The 18597-nt window shown below is 39.4% G+C and overlaps 1 protein-coding gene across 1 annotated transcript in view; it reads right to left on the reverse strand.

Annotated features, from left to right (window-relative positions):
* The window catches only part of ldlrad3 (low density lipoprotein receptor class A domain containing 3), a 78776-nt gene that overhangs the window by 8634 nt on the left and 51545 nt on the right, over nucleotides 1–18597 (reverse strand). The gene's annotated exons all lie outside the window — the stretch shown is intronic.

The raw sequence follows: 18597 nt of genomic DNA on the forward strand, positions 1-18597 counted from the left end.
TAGGCTTTGTTCACTAACCGATCTAACAATTATTGGTGTACATATACAAATTGATAATAGTGAATTGTGCCGTAGTTTGCACAAAGAAACACCGCAGCAACGTGCTCACTGATAGAAGTTACTTTGTGTGCAACTGATTAACAGTTATTAACCTGTTTATTATTGCAGCTATTACAGCTTTCTATGAAAGGGGCAGCCGTGCTAGATTTTGAGCTTGGGGCTGGGGAGATTCTTTTCCTGAGCCAGAAAAGTGACTTTACAGGAGGTTTCACTTAAACTTTCCAACAGGGGAACATTGAGGCAGTTACAGTGTGTAGTTAGACAAACACAGATAAATGTAATTTATTATAGTAAAACCTCTTGAATGTCTCAGTGTATCAACAGACTTGAGGGTGGGGTTTTAGTCAAAGGTTTGAGATGAGTTTGTATGTTTAAACCAGTCATTCTACATTACAGCCAAAGAGCCTTGAGTGAACTCTGCATTGTACTGGAGCAAAGCCTATGATCAAAAAGCAAGGAAGCTTTCACATCAAACTCACCAGAATATGCATAAACTAGAATTCAATCAAAGCAGAAACCCACTGAGAAATGCCACAGCACAAGATGAGACAGAATACTGCTGCATTCATGCATGTCCACAACACAGTAACATGTTTGTGGCTACTGAAGCAAAGTGAGGGACACTGTTGGTGCACAATGGGCTATTGAGCATGCAGTGATTAATACAAGCTCCGAGGAACTCTTTTGTCCGCTTTTAATCAAACTGTGCTGTAGATCAACAGCAGACCGGCTGTTGGGTTGCCGAGATACAAGCTCTGTTTTGTCAATGGGGCCAGCTCTTTTGTCCTGATTGGCTACCTGCCATTGAGTATGCTAACTAACCAATGTCCGACTACGCTCATCCAAAGATAAATGAGCAAAATAAAATGAAAAGAGAGTGGGCTATTAAAAGACTCAGCATATCTTAATTGCCTCACTTAAAACACCTCTGAATAAAGGCAATGGAGACACCCATCCTCTGGCTCATTCCAGGGGGAAGAGATAGGGGCTGAACAGATGTGCTGTACTTTCTCTTTGCACTGACGACTCATTTCACATTCACAAAGTCTCTGCTCTGAGTACCGAGTAGTATGAGGGTGGAGGGTGGGGAAATAATCTTCCTCTGGTTTCAGTATTTCAGGGTTTACTACATTAAGTCACAGACAGATTCATTCAGTTGCTAATATGCCGTCCTTCTCTGATACTAACTGCAGGTGTGGGTCTGATGGCTTATTTGAAAGCTGCATTGCCACAGTAACACCCATGATGACGGAGTGGTAGAACAAGGTGAAAAATAAGGGACAAGCTTGTCCATCGATTACTCTGGGACATGTTTTGGTGTGATTTAAGCAACAGGATAGGAGAAGTGAACCACTAGGGGGCAGGCAAATCACATTTTTACTTGGCTACATACAAAGTGCAGTGAGGGAGTGCAATGGGTGGAGGAGAGTGAGAAGGGCAGCATGCCATCTGGCTTCAAACACCCACAAACAAATGCACACACATGGCATATATGTAGAGTCTCTTCAAACACGCCGTTTTGGAAAATGCATCCATGAGCATACCTGTTTAGTTAATCAGAAATAAAAGTTCAAACACATTAACACACACCCACACATTCAGACTCTCACACACTTTTAGATCCTTATACAGTCCCAACAACGCTTTCATCCTGATCCAGAGTGAGCTCTTTAAAGCCATACCACATGGTGGAGAAATCTGATTAAAAATGTGCAGGGAAACCATTAACAGCGACTTGTGGGTTGTTTGGTGCACTCATGCCTTTACACTTTCCAGGCTCCACTTTCCAGTACAGTGGCATCTAGAGGGTGAAAAACAAACTCATAAAGTGACTGTGGTGCATATGGTCTCAATAAACAAAGCTAAAAAAGGATTATAAAACTGAAACTGTCCTGCCATTTACTGAATCTCTGACCCACTTTATACTTACAAATAAACTTAACTCTGCATCTGGAATATAACACAATCACTCGGTTGAATCCACGGCAAGCAGTTACCCTTCTTGCTCGCATCCGCCAGTTTGGTAATTTCTTTAATGCACAACAACGGAAAATGGATGAGCAGGTGGGAAGATGAGATGTTTAATTGTGTTAACAAGAACGTGCAGCTGCAGATACTGTACATTTTCTTCCTCTCCAGAAAACAGAAAAATCTTATTTATCTATTTATTTTTTTTGCAATGGCAATGATTCAGCTACATGATGCTGACAGTGTGATACTGTAACACATTTCATTAAGATACAAGCTTCACAGATATATAGATACAGTTCCTCCATGCCTTACCTCCAGACCAATCTCACAAGTGTTCAGCATTGCATTCAAAATGTGTGGTGCTTACTCAGGCCGCTCTGACAAATGGCTTTCGATACAGGCACTAAAGTATATTGTATCTATAAGACAATAGAAAATATTTGTTGTGTGACTGTTGACCAAAGTTTGTCCTCAGTGAGCGGGTGTTGGATTCCACAAACCATTTGCAGCAAAGTAAATACTTAATCACTCTGACCTACTTGAACAGCCAAAGCTTTTTGAAAAACCGACTTCATGCAATTATTTAACCGAAAAAGGGAAAGCTTAATTTCTTTGCTGTAAACGCACATTAACTCTCGGATTACAGGACACAATCGTCTGGTTGTATAACAGCACATGACAGCTTGAAATATCTGGCAATTTAAAAAAAGAAAAAAAGTCTTGCTCTATTATGATCTTAGGGGCATGCATGCTGTACTTCAAGTATCTGATCATCCTTACAGCCATCTGTCTAGCATTTGTGTTTTTATAAACCTTTACTGCTGACAAACCTCTCCTTTGTTGGAACGTTAAACACTGATTGAAAGCCTCTCTGTCAAACCACACTACAAAACAAAGCTTACAGTACTTTTCCAGATCCCTTTGGCAGTTAATATTCATTCTTCACAGTGTCATCCTGGTCTTTCGCTGTGGCCTGTCATGTACTCTGTGTCTGTTATATGTTCGTCTATTTGTATCAGCTTGCATGGAATATGAAGGAATTATTGTGCAGGCTGAGTATCTGTAAGACCTTGTTCATGCCTTAATGGATTCTTGGAAGAAAAAATTGAAAAATGCCCCATACTCATATTCTACATGTTTGCATGTTTTTTTGTGTCCCCATTTCCGCCTTCCTCTGTCTTGTATATTCCCACGTATGTGTGCCTGTGTGTGTAAGTGGCGCTTAAGGGAAAGGAAGGTTTTCATGCTTCATCGAGCCTCTATTTGCCTGTTCTGTAATAACTTGTTCGCTCCATTGCCTGCTACTATCAAACCCCCACCATAACGCTCAGCCACAGCTCACTATAGGCGGCAAGAGAAGTGGAGGGGAGGTGAGTTAGAGTTAATGGATGACTTTAAGACCAGGAGAACATCCACAGAAGAGGAGAAAGAAAAAAAGGTGTGTGAAAGGCTCCTTCCAGTGCCAAAAAAAGTTGTTTTGTGGTTATCAAGCATAAATGAGCAAGACTAAACATTGGCATCCAAAATGCAAAAAGCAGACATCAGCAAAGACTGGGGAGAAACTTTAAGAACAGCAGATGTGTGGAAAGCTATTCAGAGCAATACAGAATACAAAAGCAGGAGCATGTGCCAAATACTACGTTGTCCATTGGGTTAAGCACATTTTCCACATACTCTGATCTCTTGAACAGCGAGTTACCAGCTGAATCTATACCACCTCCAAGCTGACCTCTGACTATGAGAATCCACAGCAGGCGTGAGAAGAATACTGCTGAGAGTGAATGCAAGTAAAGCCGCAAGGCGCAATGACATCCATGAAAACAGACACCAATCAGTTAGCCCGATGTTAACACTGACAATTCCAACATATCACAGGCACAAGAGTGGCCCTACATGCTTAAAGGCAGCCACTGCCATCCTTGTACCTAAAATGTTTGCAGTGTCCGTCTAAAGGACTACAATCTTGTGGCACTCACAGCCATTCTGGTGGGAACATAGCTTTGCAGTACTTCAAAGATAACATCCTGGCTGGCTTGGATCTGAAACAGAGAACAATGTTTCCAGAACTCCTCACTCTGTCCCTACACACCTTGAAAATAACAACTCCCACAGAAAACCCAGCATGGTTACATGCACAGTTGAGGTGAGCTATGGTTATAGCTTGACTGGGTCAGTTAACTGAACGACTGACCTTGTCCCAGTACACGTGCATCAGAGAAGAATCAAGTTTTGTCTGATGCTGAGGCACTGTGGACTGTGTGAGAAAACAAGACTCCTAATCGTACATGTAAGTATAGCTGAATTCACTGCACATACATCTTTAAGATACTTGACTGTGTGAAATGACACCGTCGTTATAAAATCAGGATTTTATTTGAGCAGAATAACAGTCCAGAAATGTTTTGACTGACTGATAAGTTCACACATAATCATGATGGGATACTTTTCATTCACAGTTTCTGATGTTTGTGGCTGTCTAAGGAAAAAAAAAGTAACAGAAAAATGTGCGAATGAGACCAGCTTTATTGGGAATTTGGCTGTATTAATAACATAAAGTGCCTAGGAACATTTAAGTCTAGTTGATGCATGAATAGTTACTCGACTCAACTGCAAAATCAACCTTCGCTTTGTATGATTTCTAACTTATGGTCAGACTAACAATAATTTTTTTTTTCGTCCTTGTTACTGTTTTCTTTTAATTTCAGCTCAGTATCCAATCTAATAATCCGAAATATGACTGATCTCGCCGCCTAACTACCACAATCTGCTTTTGGACATTTCTTTCATTCTTTTGACAGTCTAGGCTGGGCGCTATCACTCTTTACATGTGGTAAGAAAAAAATCTGTTCTCATGAATGTTATTAATATTAGCAGTATTCATAATGTAAAACCTTTTTTTGCAATTAACAAAACAGAAACAGTGGTTTCAATAAATAAATAATAAATATTTGATTTAATGTTTATCATGATGAAGGAACATGTAGAGCAGTAAGAAAGAAAGAAAGAAAGAGCAGCCACTGTAGCAGAGTGCAGAAAGACTCTGAGGTGTGATTGTAATTCTGACACTAGCTGGTGAAAAGGCTGTTAATTTAAATTTTGTATGTGTCGTGCCAACAAGGTGTCACTCATTGTTCTTTCAGTAAAATGTTGCATGCTTCAGCTGAGGCACATATAAGGGCATTTCATGTTTCTCTATCTCTTTTATTCTGAACCTTTTTGTGAAGGAGTGTGCTTGTGAAGTGTAGGCTATTTTTTCCTGCAGTAAAAGGAAGAATAGGGAGGGTGAGGGTTGCTCAGGGTTGTTGAGGGGCTTTGACGACAAGCCCCTTCCATCAAACCTGACTGGTGCAATCTCCATGGCGACGGCTCTTAGTTACATAAAGGTGAGTTGAGAATGCGCTGAGAGGTGGTTCGAAAGCCTGACACTGGACGAAAACAGAGCTCACAAACAGAAGGCATTTGCATAAAGCCTTGGTGTGATAGAGAGTACAGATGCAGATGTAGAGAGTACCATTCCAGCCTAGTGCATGCATAGAGACTCATCCTGGGGCCATGAGGCTATTATAAATTGTAGCCTGCAAGCTTGACTGACAGAGCAGCCAGCAGGGAGGACATATAGGAGTCACAGAGCAGACACTGACTCATGTGACAGCCTCAGTGACTAGATGTTGATATGGGACAACTGACTATTTGGGAATAAATGCTGACGAGTTCTGGATGCCATTTCTGAGAAAGAGAAAGTGAAGTGAAAACACAGGTCTAGTTTTGTCTGTTGAAATATAATCAACTGAGAAAAATGATCTGTCAAGTGTCTGTTGAAAGACAAAAAAAGGGAAAGAAAAAACAAAAATTGTGGTAAATGCATGCATAAATACATCTTTGCACTGTGATGAACAATCAAAACCAGTGCGAGATTAAGATAAAATGCAGTTTGATATCCTTTCACACTCGGGGGAAGGGGAATTTATGAGACGGCAGATACAGACCCGAGTCAACTAAAAGGGTAAATAATGCTAAGAGCAATCTAACTGAAAAATAGGATGAAAGGCGGTATTTTATGCACCAGGAAATTAGGCTGTCGTGATCAGCAAATGATGCAATAGGTTATATGGGAAAAAAAAAACGTCTTTTTGAAGCACACAGCAAAGGAGACAGTATCTAAAACAGTATCTAAATTATTTAGTGGATGTGGAAGCAGGGTGTTTGTTCCTGTCACTGGACTAATTCTCTAATATCCACCTCTTCTGTCACACACATTGTGATTATTCATCTACATGATGGTGCCATTCCATTCTTGTGCCTCTCAGTCATTCATTTTGAGTTTTTCACCATTAATACCATTGAAGTGTAAGTGCCAGCCTCGCTGCCAGCCTTCATCTGATGAACTCCTCAAAGCATTCAGATATTTCTTTTGCATCACAAGCATTGTTTGAAGTGATTTTCATCTGGAGCAATGTGTTTTCTTTTATTGTTATCATTTGATTTGGTTCAATAATTTACCTGTGTTTTGACTGTTTAGAAATTCCTTCTTACGAGAGGCACAAATGGAATGGAAACTTTATTTTGGGGTAAATTTGACAGTATGCTGTGATGGTAGACAGATAACAAGAAGGAATGGAGACAAAGAGATCCACAGATGGGACAGAATCATGAAGTACACACCTTAACCTTTGGGCTATCATATCTAAAATATACATTGCTGGAATGCCAACTCTGGAAACAGCATACTGATGTATTTCTTTCATTAAAACATGCACAAAAGGATTTCAGCGGAAAACCTTGAACACTCTAATAGGGAAGGTACTTGTTTTGCTCCAAAATCAATCTAATAATGTGCCATGCCGTCAGAGAAGCCTATAAATGGCTGAAAGATGGAAGTACTTAAAGAAAAACTTTCTGTAAACTTACATGCTGCAGTCGTCACAGATGTCGATAATCTTGTGAAATAGCCTTCAGTTAGACAGCCAGTGCGTTTTTCAGTTCTCCAAAGGGAGCTGTCCCCACATCTACACACCGTGGTGATCAAACCAATGAATGGTTATAGCTCCTTGTTTTAAGTGGAGTGAGTTTCCAGTGTAACTGTCACTTTTATTGACCACATAAGTGGTAGTTAAGCCATCAGTCTTTTCCAGGCTGCCACTCTGCAGATTTACCTGATTCGTTTGTCTCAAAGAGCCCTGGTGGTTGACTTGACCACAGTTGATTTTCAATGGTTTAATAGCTGCTGTTTTCATGGTTTTTAGACCTGTGCCAAAATAATGACACACCGACAACAATAACATATAATATATTTTTTCTTGTTGACTAGTAAGTTACAAGCCTTAAATGAATGTAAACACATTTCTGCATGTGTCAGCAGCAGGGATGTTCCTTTTGCAAATAAAACACATACTCTGTTAGAAAATAATAGCACACAGAGTATCTTAAAACAAACTTAACTAAAAGTATGTGTACTCAAGCAACACAAGATAATGAAAATCATTATGTTTCTATCGGTAACCAAAACGACTGAAAACTACAGTTTCGGTATATGATAAGTTTCTGTGAATGAAGCTTCAGGGGAAGGGGTGCTATTAGTCTCAGAGATCGTAGTAAGACAGGATTACCCAAGATGTGTAAAAACCTAATCTTTATCACAGTCAAAACTGGCACACACACACAGATACTTTGGAAGTATTACTTGATTTGGTTGCTGTAATAGTGGGTGTCTCCAGGAAATAACAAAGCTTATGGATGTTTGGTAAAATATTATGTCATGTCATACAGAGCTGTTCTTTGTTTGTTCTATTATGTTAAACTGTTCCATTGCCCAGGTTGTGTTGAACTCATCCTGGTGTTAGATTAGAAAAGCACTGACACTATGAGTGCAGTGGTTTGCAGATTCTGGTGTTAGCACAAAAGAATGTAAATGTTACTCTACTCCTGAGGAGCTGCTGGTTAGAGAAGCAGAAATTAATCTATTGAGGAAACCCAATTCAGGGGAAATGTACTTTTCACAATATTGGCTTCATTCTTTAAAATGATCATGAGTAACGTTTGAACACGGTTTTATGTGTAGTTAATAAAATTATAGAAATTAAAGCATGTAATTGCTTAGATCACTTGTAACTACACATACGGATTTATAGAACTTTAAGTCGCAGATTTTATTTCCTTATGTAACATGCTGTTGGACACAAAATAACATAAAATCAAGTATTATTCTGTAAAATAAAATGGTCACTTACAAAGGTAAGCTATTTTCACCCTGGCAATCATTCAAGCCTGGAACTCAAGGCCAAAGATAAGTATGGGCAGACTGTTCAATGTTGTTAAAAGTACAGTGAAAAGCTGGTCCCCTTCCACCCACGGGAAAGGCCCAATTTATCCTGGCAGGCTGGGCTACAATAAGTCTGAGCTCAGAGAGAGAACAGGAGCACAGCAGAGTTGAAGCAGGATCTGGCTTTAGATCAAGTGGGATAAAACTTGCCAAGACACACAGATTCATACTATATATACAGACAAAATAATGGATGGTTGTCTTGCAAACACAATCACAACAACATTGTCTTCTGCATGCACACACTAACAAAACATCAAAGCCCACATACAATGCCTGTCCTCTCTTGGCTTCGGTTCAGCTTTGTTCTTCTCCTGGTTAAGAAACAGAACAGGAGCTCTGGTGCTCATTTCCTGATTTAATCCCCTCTTCTTTAACAATAGGCCTGGTCAGGCAAGTGGAGGCGTAAGGAGGCCCCACATGTTTATCAGAGTCAGACAACAGAGCAACAAAGCTCATGGCTGAAGGTCTGTGGCTCCATGCTCATATCTTTCTGTTCAGCTAGAGTGGAATCAATGGCCTCTGTCTAAGTGATAAGAAGTCGAGCATGATGGTCAGTTGTGCGGCTTGTGCACATTCAATCCAAGTGTGACAGTCAGGCCCGAGGAAGCATAGAATGATTGGGGGTCAGTGCCTAAGAGGAGGCTGGTACTTGGAGGCTGAAGATAAGGCTGGTCCCAACGCATTCAGTGATTAACCTTTTAAGTATGGGAAACCAAGGTTGAGATAAAATTTGAAGGCAAATCTTGCTCACAATGCAGTTCGTTTGAATAATGAAAGCTGTGCAGATAAAAATGAGGCAATGACAGAGAAGAAAAAAAATCCCATAAGAAATCTGACTTGCCTTGTACAGGAAATATGCCCCCATTTCTCTGTGGTTTTTACATACTCCCTCAGTGTTTTACTTCTCTCAGCTGCTCATCTTTTCTCTACCTGCACATGCCTTTACATCTTCTCGTACGTCAAGTATAGGGCACAGAGGGAAATAGCTGACAAACATCTTCTTGAGGACCAAAAAGGCGAACAGCAGTAGTTGCTAAGTTGCAAAGATATGCTGGACAATGTCCTTTGGAACATCATATCTTGCTCATTCACATCAATGCTTCATTAATAAAAATAATAACACAAACTTCTCATATCGCTGAGCAGAAAGGTTTAGCGCCCATCAGGATTAACACATAAAGTATATTGTCTGCAATATTATGCATTATATAAAGTAATAAAAAACACAGTGGCATCTTGGCTTAATTAAAGCAGTAGGAATCAATGTGAGTTTAACCCTCACGGTGGAAAAAAGGACATACGCTATATGTCCACAAGCGTCTTCTTCATGAGGTCGTGCCGAGCTCTCTAAGTGGAGAATGTGTTTTTAGAAAGACGCTACTGTCATCAACGTCCCAACTTTTCAGCGACCGGTGACTGTTACGGTTGAAACTAAGCAAACGGGGGTAGTAGTTCAGGTAGAATTTGTCTATCACAAATTGTATGTCTATGATTTGCCAGACAGAAATAATCACAACAAACAGAAAAAGGTGCTTTCAGAGGAACAGATCACCTGGACGCTTAATGTAGCCGTTGAGTGTTCTGTATTTAACACCGTATGAGTTACAAGCTTCTTGTGAGCTATGAAGTCGACAAAAAAAGACCCGAGTGGGTCTTTTTTTGCTTTATTTTGAGGCATCAGGATGAAACACTCACTAACCCTTTGCCAGAGCCCACCACTACGATGCTATGTAAGTGGCTTATATGCATCAAACATCTGAGGAAAAGCCCCTCCGTGCCTCAAACTGAGTAACCATCATTATTTTATTTTTGCTCCCTTCATGAGAAGTCAGACTATTTCTTCTCCCCAATGTCGCTCTCTCTGTGGGGATTTGGAGAGCAGCACACAGAAAACCATTGAATGGTGGAGACTAACAGTAGAATAGTAATGTATGATGTCAGAGAGCAGAGAGGAAGCCACTATATTTCTCTCAGTCTGACAGAGATGAATCTGATCAAACTAAAAAGTTCACCTGCCACTCAAATTCAGAAGATAAACTGAGTCACCTTTCCAGTTCTTTCCATTCCTTGTCGTAATCAAACCTTTATTTCTGGGACTCTCCAGTCATTTTGCTGTGTGTGTGTGGAGCCTGCATATTATGACCAGCAAACGCCACAATTTGTTAATTAAGTTCCTCTTCACAACAAGATCAGGTGTGGAAAATAGGAACTGTTTGTATCACTGCAGCAAATAGCCTATGTTTTAGCATGACAAATTAAGCTGAATGAATATGCCCCACAATTATGTGAAGATGCTTGTTTGTTAACTTTGATTAGATTTATTGAGACGTGAAGATATTTCATATTAACAGCAACACAGACAGTCACAGACCATCCTATTTCCCCTTTTCACAACTGCAAACACAGTTTACTTACTATTTCTGAATTTATGTTCTGGGGTTCTGCAAGGCCAGTGAACGTTTTTGTAAATTAATTCAGGCAGATATGGTTTTTATTAAGATCTGACATCACTGGAGGAACTCTTGAGGTTACTTATTGCTTTGTTGACTGTAAGACCGTTAATTGTGGCCTAAACAGAACTGGTCGGAGCGCTGTTCCCTGTGATGTTAGCCTTTCTTTTAAAATACAGGTTCAGTCCTTTTAACTTAAAGGTTCAGTCTAGTCTGCATTAGACTGTTAGCCGTGATTCCTGTATTCAGGCCACAACACCATCACTCCCATGACTTGGTTATGTACTGAATAGTAATGGACATAAAGATGCCTGCTCCTCTGTTAGTCCAGAAATCAGGTGTGCAGGCATAGAGTGGTTTATCTAGGATGTGCTGTGCTATGAGTTTTCAAGTTTAGATTTTTGGGATCTCTGAATACATGAAAAAAAAAAAAAAAACTGTGGTTGCTTGTATCTGGGGATGAACTGCTCAAGCATTTGCTGGAATTCTCAATTCCCCACTGCGTGGATGGGGACCTGATTTACGCATTCATGAATTCATCTATCCACAGTTCCATGGCTTCATGTGAAGTTTTGTCCTATTTTTTGTGCCTCTAAAAAGCTTTAGATATGGTTGTGTGTGTTTGTCTACTTTGTGCCTTTCTCTCCTGCTCAATATCCCCCTCATGCTAATGTGGTGAAAAGACAATTGGGAGATTTTAGTTTTCAGGTACAGCTCAAAGGCGGCAAAAGAGACGCTGCACACACACTGTGTTAACACAGGCATGCACACTGTGCATGTGTTGACAGGCAGAACAGAAACAGTATTCTGCAACATTATTAGCTGTGCACAGCTTACAAGCTTTTGCTGTATTGGACTAAATAAGCAACATGTGAACATTATGTGTGGAGCACTGCAACAACAGATACAGCTGTGTCAGTTCAGATCAAGCAGACAACTGGAACCTTCAGCTCTGAGTGCAGACCTGGATGTCTCTCAGGTACTTAGACTTGAGGCGCTTCATCATTTTGCTCCACATTCTCTGCAACACAGTTTGCAAACTTTTCAGGGCTCCAGACTGTGACCATATCATTCAATCATTCTTAGAGACAGTGCGACTTGTTTTTCAAAGGACGTGCACTGGTGCAACTTGGAAATATGCCCCAATTTGTTTTGGTTGCTTTTTATTCCCTTTTGAATCATCATCATCATACTAAATACAAATACATAATCCATAATACATAAAATACATACATCATCTACAAAAACAGCCAAAAGGAGACTGAAGCAAAGGGAGAGGTACAGCAAAGAAAGGAACGTTCTATATTTCAAATATTGGCCCAATTTTTGTGATAAAACTAGGTTTCAGACTCTATCACAAAGTTTAAAAACACGAGAAACTCTTTAAGTGCAACAGTATTAAACTATCTAAAGACAGATGATGATAGAATTACTGCACATCCGCCGCCAGCGTTTTTAAAGACGGAATCTACTAAACCATCTGAGGGGGGCAACAAAACGATGAATGAAATAAAAAAAAAAAAACTTCTTCCATAGTGTGAGGGGAGATCTGCCATTCACTAACTTCACGGGTCACTTTTAGATGCTGCTGTTCACTTTAAGATGCATTTAAGAATCCAACTTACAAAGTGAGCGTGCATCTCCCCAGCATGCATGTAGTTCACTGCAACCGCACTGAGCCCTTAACCTATAACTTAAACCAACATGCAAGGCAGTATATTTGAATCTTTCAGATGGAACAAGTTTTGGGAATGAAAAGATAATTCACAAAAAATACCAAACTGCTCTTTCACTTTAATAGTAAGGTTTAATACAGAAGGATTCAAGAATTTTCTTTATATTCATTTATATTCAGTTTAGATGGAAAAACAATATAAGTATGTCCTGAGTTAAAGCTGACTTCAGAGGTACTCATAAACATCCACCACTACCTCAACTCCACCTGATCAGAGGACTCGGTTGCGGCAGGGTTATATGCCAACCTGCAGAGCGCTCTGCCAGCATCCGCTGTTTCCCCACTACGGAGTCTGAGTCCTTTGGTACCTCTAGTGTCACAGTAAAGAATATGGTCGCATTTTCAGAAACCTGAGTTTCAAAGACTTTATCTTTATTAGCAGATCAGTGAATATCTTGTATGATCATCTCACCAGCACACATTTATTTTATATCAAGCAATTTACTTTATTTATTTAGACCCGTTTATTTTTTACACACCTGTTCACAACAGGTCTCTCAACTGAGTTAGACACCAAGATTAATGGATAACTCCACATCAATAACTCCCAGCTGCACTATTTGTAAAGGAACACAGCTGCATCAGTGTAATCAATCCTTAATTATATGCTCACATATTAATTTGTTTAATTCGGTAATTAAGGCTTTGGAAATGACACCCATTTGCTGAGGTTCCAATTCGTCAGCACCAGGCCCAGGCATGCATGCCCTTATTCGATAAAACAGAAACGCAATCTCTCATCCACGGAACCACAGCAGAGACAGACTCCACATATAGTTGTGGCTTGCAGCTTAAATGAGTGTCCTTAATGCCCATCCATTAATAATGCAGCTTCCAGATACTCTAGGTGGTTTGTCAATGCAGGAACAACCCGCAAAGATTCAATCAACTGCACAAAAAACAGGACTAAAGCTCTGACTCAGTTCTGTAGATAAATAGACATACTCATCTACAGAAAACAATTGAAGATGGGTCCTTGAAGGCATAAGCCAGTTTGAGTCTTTGGATAACCAATGGCAAAGCCTTTTCCTAAATAACTTTCAAGATCTCCCCCAATAAGTCTCTCTAAACTAATTAGTTTAATTTCCTTTTTGCATGCACAGTTTTCCTTACATGTAAAAACGGTCTGAATAGAAACAAGAGAACACACAACCCATTCAAAAACTAGGGCATTACGAGAGCACCCAAGTACACTTGAATCAGTTTAATGAGTGAAGGGACAAAATACGCAACAAAACTGAGACTCTCACACCTTTCTCAAAATTAAATTCAAGCATTCCGGAGTGGTGATGATCCGTTACATGTATAATTAAAGCGAAAATTGTCACTTGTGATAAAATCCTATTACTTTGCTATATAACTAAAAAACATTCTCATTCTACAGAAACACAACAAATGAAGGAACTAAGTTGAATTTAGCAAAAAGTGCGATCTACCATGTCTTCTTAGCATCTTTATGCAAACTGTCTAACCTGTCTGACAAATCACTTCTATTTCAATATATTCCTTAATGAAAATGTGAGAAAAGAGAACAATGGCCTTCGAGGAAGACTTTCCATCAACTCACTGAGCCTTCTTCAATACAACATAGAAAAATCAAAACACATTAAGTTAAGCTGACATATGTGCCCTTTCGTTGCTTAAGAAACAGGCAACAAATTAGTCTATTTCCTGCCTACTTATCAGCATGTACCCTAAACACACAGCAAGGATAACCCTTGGGGTAATCAATAAATGTTCTTTGAAGATAACACTATCAATAACTTGGGTTGTTGCAAGTGCCATTTTCTCCTCGAACAAAAAAAACAAAAAAACAAAAAAGTGCCTGGGATGGCAGAGCCTGTTCAGTGGAGGCAGCTGGGGATGCTGCTACTCCACTGCCTCTACTGCACAGGCTGTGTCTAAACTGCCCGTTGTTGATTTGGATATTGCTGTGCTACCTGAGGAAAACCATCAGAAGTAATTCTGTTTCTTTAACTGAAAAGCAAATCATTAAATCAGATAGCGATTCATTATGAAAGCAGTGCAATTACAGTTTCATGCATCCTTTGAATCTTGAAAACACCACATTCAAATTCAAGCATTTTCAAGGATTTCCAGCTCCACTAAGAATCTGCAAACTGTTAACCTATCAAGTAGCAAGTTGTTTTTTAACCTGTACACGTCCTACCCCATATCTTATCTTCAGTACGATAATGTAAAGCACAAACACCGGCAGAAGGTTAAATTACAGAAGGACCTTTCTTGTAGATATTAAAACTGCCTATTGAGAAACATAACAGTGGATTTAGTTTTAATAACAAACTTTAAATGTATGTATTTTTTCTTTTTATTTATGCCCCTGTTAACTGAAACAACTGATTAACCTGTTGATTAGATAAGAACAATAAATTCAGACAGATCAACTGATCTGAACATCTGCAGATAAAAAATAGGTTTGCCGGGTGTGGCTAATGTTTGCAGCACTAGCATCAGCCACCTTCTTTCCTTGTGTGTGTGGTTCTGCATTGCTCTGAATGACTGGTTATAGATCTGGTACCCAAATGCTAGGGCAACAGCATTCTATTCTTTGGATGACTAATCAAGTGCGAACCTGAAGTCCATGTGAACATGGCCCTTAAATGCAGACTTAAAGGTAAAAACAGCTGCTGCAGAGCTACAGATAATGCAGCGATCAAAACATTTGTCTGCTGTCAAACAACTGTAGTATCTCACATACATACATATGTATCTGTACATTTGTAAGCAGTGCCAAGATATATTTGGTAAATCTATAAAGGAAGAAAAACAAGAAGAGAAAAATGACTGGTCAGAGTTGATGATATGTCTACACTTGTAACCAACCATCAGTGAAACCCTGTTGGTCTAATTACCATATTGTGGTCACCTACAGCACAGAATGTACAGATTAAAGGCATATAAATAAACTATTACTTATTAAAGATGCAAAGAACCACATATTATAGCCTAAAACTTTTACAAATACTGGACAGAAGATAACCTGATGAAAGACAGCTCTGTATTTATGGATGTAGCTCCCCTGAGGTTAATAAAAATATCTAAAAGGGTAAATATTTACCAGCGCATTAAAGCTGTGATTCGTAGGGCTTTCTCCTTATGGTCAGAGCTTCCATGGCTACGGGACTTGTTTAGGAACACACATCATGATGGCAGTCTTGTAAGAATGTCTTTTTTTATGATTTTTTTATTATTCTTTTTAAATCCATGGAATAAGCCACTTGTAGGTGGCTTTGCTCAGAACATGTTGCATGATACTCCTTCAGAATGCAAACTGCAAGCCTGTACTTCAAACTACTGTCACGTGAAGACAGAAGTTTAATCTGGAATTGAGAGTAATATCTACAAGAGTAAGCAACAGCTGAAGCGAACAGCATCTAGACAGTCTTGCCCGTGTACACAGCTTTAACATGCAGATATACTTCAACAAATGCAAAAAAAGAGTACAGTTCCATAAAGCCAAAGCTGGAGCAAAGCAATGGATACAGCACCAATACAGATGTGTACACAGCGAACAGTTTAAATGTACAAATACAAGATCAACGTTAAATATCTTCATTAATTGGGTATCAAAATGCAAATCTTCATTTATGTGATAAAATGGAGCTGACAGAATGTGATCATCTTTGGTTAATGGCTGCTGCAAAACACAGATTACAGTGCTTCACACAAGGATGGAAAATGAAATAAACAGTTCATGCTTTGCAATGTGCTTCGAGATTTGAGCTTATCTAACTTGGAAAAGCTTATGATGTAGTCTTGAGATAAGGAACTCCATTAGTTTTTTTTTTTTTTTTAAAGCATCTTGACCTTATTTTTTTGTTTGAGAAACTTCTTAAACAGCGCTGTACAAAACCAAGATGGGTGTGATAAACCAGCGTGATAGAGCTCTGTCTAAAGTGACCCCCATTCACAAAGCAGCCATTAGCAGAAAAATAAGTATAAGAAGGCTAATGCAAAATTGTGCATCTTTTGTGCCTTTATGTGAGGTACTGGAAAAATAGATGTAAAAAGGGACAGATGTGTATTAATAACCACTACTTCAAAAGGGACCCATTTTGATGAGATACTGATCTCCTCATCTTGTAGTTTTTGTTTTAGAAAACAGTTATTAGTAAGACATGGTGAGTCTGGATTTATAATTAAAGCTGTAAATCCCTGTTGCAACCATATACTGTAATTCTACTCATCCAGCAGCCCACATTCATTATGTATCTCCACAGATTTGCACCTACAATCATCCTGCAGGCACATTTGTCCTCCCTATTTGCAAGTTCTCTATCAAATAAAGCTGCTTAAGAGAGGCAGCAAAGGTGAAACGCACCCTAAAAATCTCTTTCTGTGGTTTCCTATATGCATTGTTCTTTTTGTTCTCCTCAAAAAAACTAAAAAAATACAGCATGGTCTCAACGTGCCTCAGGCATGGGGGTGTTTTTATGGCCGCATCAAAACAACATAAAAAGAAAGGATGGATGAGAAAGAAACAAACAGAATAAGCCTGTCAGAGGAAGCACAAGTAAAAAACACTGACAAAACAAGCAAATCCGCAATAAGAGAAGTATCGACAGTGGAGCAAAAGGAGCTAGAATCTATAAAAGAAGTGATGAGAAAAAGATGGACACAGGAGCAAAAGGAGAAAAAATTATGAGGAAAAAAAAGAAAGGATAATTGAGAAAGATGATACAGACTCACAGTAATTGCCTTAAATTAGATCACTGTTGCATAAAGGGACAAATCTGTCCCTCTAATCAGTCTATGCTCCAAATATGACCCCTTAAAAATGTTTTTTTTAAATTGATTTTTCCTTTCCTCCCCCATTCTCCTGTCATCATCCAAACTATTTTCCATTTTATTTGTTGTTTTCCTTCTTACTACTTTTGTCTAACCAGCTTTGTTTCATTCCCACCTCGCCACTCTGGCTCGTCTTCAATCCACTGATCCTGATCATTCACTTTGTTCTCCCCTTTCCCCAGCGCTTTTCTTTGTTCTGCTCTTACCTTTGCTTCTTGCAGCTGTCTCTCAGTTTACCTGCTTATTTCCATTTCTTGTTCCTGCTTTTTTTTAAACATCCTCTCCTTCTGTTCCTCTTCTTACTCTCATTGGTGTTATTTTTCTCTCTCTGCGAGCATCCATGACCTGTTCCCTATTTACCATTTTCACCTCGTTTCTTCCTGCTTCTTTGTCCATCCTCTTGATTCCTTGTCTCAACACACAAGGAATCCAGAGGGTTTTATCCTTTTTTTTCTCAGTGACTTTGCCCATCTCCCTAATCCCTCATCTCCATCACCCTCCCTCTTGTTCTGTATCACACTCCATCGTCTTCACACTCACCTTTTACTTTTCTTTTAAAGCTAATAATCTACCCCTTGCCTTCCATCACTGTGTACTTGCATATCTATTTCTCACATTCTCTGGCACGCAATCTCTCTTTTCTCACTCCGGGCCACTCTTCTATTTTTCTCATTCCATTTAATCCTCCCTCCATTCAGTTGGCATTTCCCTGATGGACATTCAAGGCAAATACAGCCACGAATACTCAAACCTCTTAAACCACCTTCACAACACTGCAGTGCAAAACACTTCTGCATTACATGGTAACTGTGTGATTTTGGGGAATGCCTTTAAGGCAAACACACAAAAGGAAAATGCACACCGACAGTACTAGCAGGAGAGCTCATCTCATTACAGTAAGAGCTGACTGAGGCTCCCTTTACTCTTGACAGCTGCTGAAAGGGTAATGCTGCCATTTAGTAAGTAACACTGGATCAGTTACTATCAGATTAACCAATACATCAGTGCAAATCAATGAATTATCAGAAATGATACCTAGCAACTTGTGTGACAGAGTCGATGTCAGCTCATAGTACAAGTCTAATCGCTCGACCTCTGCTGTCAAAATCTAATTGTCTGTTTTCTAATTTTCTATAAAACTACATGCTAAATGTTTCAAGCTTCGACGAAGGTTGGGATTGTACAAAAACACAGTCCTTTCTGGTCCTTTTGATGAATGGATACGAGGATCCAGTGTATGTTTACTACAT

The sequence above is a fragment of the Leuresthes tenuis genome, unplaced genomic scaffold (genome assembly GCF_036924035.1).
Source record: "Leuresthes tenuis unplaced genomic scaffold, fLeuTen1.0.hap1 SCAF_5, whole genome shotgun sequence".
NCBI lineage: Eukaryota > Metazoa > Chordata > Actinopteri > Atheriniformes > Atherinopsidae > Leuresthes > Leuresthes tenuis.